The sequence below is a fragment of the Meles meles genome, unplaced genomic scaffold (genome assembly GCF_922984935.1).
Source record: "Meles meles unplaced genomic scaffold, mMelMel3.1 paternal haplotype, whole genome shotgun sequence".
Taxonomy (NCBI): Eukaryota; Metazoa; Chordata; class Mammalia; order Carnivora; family Mustelidae; genus Meles; species Meles meles.
In genome coordinates, this window is record NW_025721198.1 from 47,921 (window position 1) to 51,815 (window position 3,895).

Genomic DNA, 3,895 nt, shown 5'->3' on the forward strand with positions numbered 1-3,895 from the left:
GGTGACATGAAATTCTTATCAAATATTCCTCTGAATGTAAATGGAATAAATGTTATAATAAAAAGGCACTGGTATCAGAATGGATTTAAAAAAAAGATCTATATACTTCTTATAAGAGACTCATTTTAGATATAAAGATAGCACCAGATTGAAAGTGACTGGATAGAGAAAATCTACCATGATAATGAATGTGAAAAGAAAATCAGAGTAACCATATTTATATCAGAATAACTAGATTTTAAACCCAGGATTTTAATGAAAGATGAATGAGGACACTAATTCCTGATTAAGGAGTCTCTCCAACAAGAAGATCTGACAACTGTACATATTTTTGCTACAAACATGTAGACAACCAGATATATAAGCAATAAGTCACATAAAGAAACTGATTGAAACCAATATGATAAGAGTGACTGTCTTAGAAGAGTGAGGTGTGAGGTGACTGGATGATGGACAGTGTGGAAGGTGTATGCTATGGAGAGTGCTGTGAATTGTGTAAGACTGATGAATCAAAGACCTATACTCCTGAAACAAATAATACATTATCGTTAATAAAAATATAAATTAAATAAAAACCCCTCAACAATGTTGTTATAGAAAGAATATAAACCAACATGATAAAAGTCATATGTAAAGACCCATAGTCAATATAATCTTCAAAGCAGAAAAACTGCTTCACCGTTACAGTTAGGAATAAGACTCTGTCATAAATGTTATTTAACATAGTACAGGAAGTCCCAGACTTAGCAGTTAGGTAACAAAAAGAAAAGAAAAAGCACAAACATCCAAAATGACAAGGACCAAGTCCAACCTTCAGTGTATGCAGATGACATGATACTCTATGGAGAAAACATAAAAGACTCAGTGCTGCAGGATATAAAATCAGTATACAGACATCTGTTGCATTTCCAACAATGAAGCAGCAGAAAGGAAAATCAAGGAGTCAGTCTCATTCACAATGGAACCAGATACAAGATACCTAAGAATAAACCTGATGAAAGAGGTAAATGTCTCTACATTGAAAACTATAGAACACGTAAAGAAGTTGTAGAGTATACACAAAGAAATGGAAAAACACTCCATGCTAATGGATGGGAAGAATAAATATTGTTAAAATGTCTATTCTACCAAAACCAATCTACCCATTTAATGCAGTCCATATAAAAAAACACCAGCACTTTGAGCAGAACTAGATCCTAAACTTTCTAAAGAACTACAAAAGACTCTGATAGTCAAAATAACTCTCAAATTCCATAAAGAATTTATCAAACTCAGCATGCCAAAATTTAATATTCCATTTAAGAAATGTGCAGAAGATATGAACAGACATTTGTTTGTTTTTCCCAAGGAAGACATGCAGAAGACAGACAGAGGAAAATATTCTCAACATCATTCAACATCATGTAAATACAAATAAACACCAGGATAAGATACTACCTCACAAATATCAAAATGCTAAAATTAACAAAACAGAAAATGACAAATTTCAGTGATGATGTGGAGCTACAAGAAGCCTCTGTCATGTTTTGTGGTTATGCAAACTTGTACAGTCACTCTGGAAAAGTGTATGGAGGTTTGACCGCAGTTAAAAATTGAACTACCCAAAGACACAGCAATCACAGTGCTAGGTATTTACCTGAAGGACAGAAAATTACTGGTTCATAGGGGTACATACATCTCAATGTTTATAGTAGCATTATCAACAGTAGTGAAATTATAGAAAAAGACATATGTGTGTGTAATATAAACACACACACAAACACACACACACACACACATATTACATACCCACCCAAAAGAATGAAATCTTGCCATTTCCCATGACATTGACACAGCAAGTGTTTGTTATGATAATGAAATGTTGTAGTCACAGAAAAGCAAATACCATATGATGTCACTCATATATGGAATTTAAAAACAAGACAGATAAAAATAGGGATATTAAACACCACCAACAACAACAAAAGGGAAGCAAGCCATAAGGAACTCCAAAATGTAGAAAGAGAGACTGAGGGTTGATGGAGGAAGTTTGAGGGGGATGTGTTATGTGGGTAATGTGTATTAAGGAATATATGTGCTGTGATGAGCTCTGGGTGATATGTGTAAGTGATAAATCATTAAATTCTACACCTGAAATCAATTTCACCATATATATTACCTAACTAGAATTTAAATAAATATCTGGAATAATAATTTTAAAAATCTGCATAATGAACATGTATAGACATATTCCAATATCATCAACTCATATATTATTTCATACTTATATGGATTATACACCAAAATAGGTCACATTCTGAGCTGTGAAATACACCTTTACAAATGTTAATAGAAGTCATATTATGTCTGTTCTCAGAATATAGTGCAATGCAACTAGAAAGGGAGTACTGGGTGTGGTGCATAAACAATGAATTCACTGAAAAGAAATTTAAAAAAAATAAATGAAAAGGTAAAAAAAGAAATCAATGTTGAAACCTAAAGTAAACATTTCAACATGTAAGGATTAAACAACATACATTTAAATAACACAGGCAAACACATAAATCTCAAGAAAATTGTATTTTTTAAAGTTTATTACTTATAATCTCTACAACCAGATGAGGGATTGAACTCATGACCCCAATGTCAAAAGCCACATGTTCTTCTAAGTGAGCCACCCAGTTTCCCCTCAACTGTTGCAACACATAAAAAAGAAAAAAAAAACTTAGTGAATTTTATTGAATGCGGAGACATACAGCTTACATGGAAATGTGTTATGTTGAATGCATATATTAAGAAAGAAAAGTCTAATATCAATAATTTACACTCATTTCTAAGGAATTATAAATACTAGATCAATAAATACAATTCAACAAAAACTAAAGACAATGTAACAAAAAAGAAAAAGAAATGATAGGAATAATAAATACTAGAGCAAAATCAGTTAAATCAATAGAGAAAAATCAAGAAAAGGAAAAAAATAATTCAAAATTAGGTGATTTCATTAAAAAATGCACTTTTTTGGTGATGAGCACTAGGTGATGTATAAAAGTATTGAATCACTGTATTATACACCTGAAACTAATATTATGCTGTATCTTAACTAAGTGGAATTTAAATAAATCCTTATAAAATGATTAATGAAATTGATAAAACTCTAATCAGGCTAATGAAATAATAAGAGATGGAGAAGACACAATTGATTAATATCACAAATGAAAGAGGGGAACATGAATACTGATCCCACTGAAATTAAATGAATATAAAAGGATACTATAAATAACTCAAAGGTGACAGGTTTGATAACTTAGTGGAAATCGAGAAATTTTTGAAAGACACAGTTTGCTAAAACTCATTAAGAAGAAAGAGACAACATGAATAGGACTTTATCTATTGAATAAATTGAATAATCATTAATAACCTTCCAAAACAGAAACTACAGGCCCAGGTGGGTTCACTGGTGAATTTAATTAAACATTGAAAGAACAGATTAAATTAATTACCTACAATTACTTTCAGGGCATAAAAGCAATTGGAATACTTCTGATTCCTTCGACGGTATCATCATTACCCTATTATAATTAAAACAATGCTATAAAAAAGACACATCAGATTCTCTTATGAACATAGTTACAAACATCCTCAAAAATGCTACAAATTGATTACATAATGTATAAAAGAATTATATATCACAAGTAGATATATTGCAATTATGTGAGATTGAACATTCAAAATCACTTAACGCAGTTCATTATATCAAAAGAATAAATAAGAAAATAATCACCTCCCATATAAATAAATACTTAAAGAGCATTGTACAATATATGACACCCACTCACAATTAAACCTCTTAATATACTAGAAATAGAGGTAACAGTTCATCGTGACAAAAAATATCTACAAGAAACCTACTGTG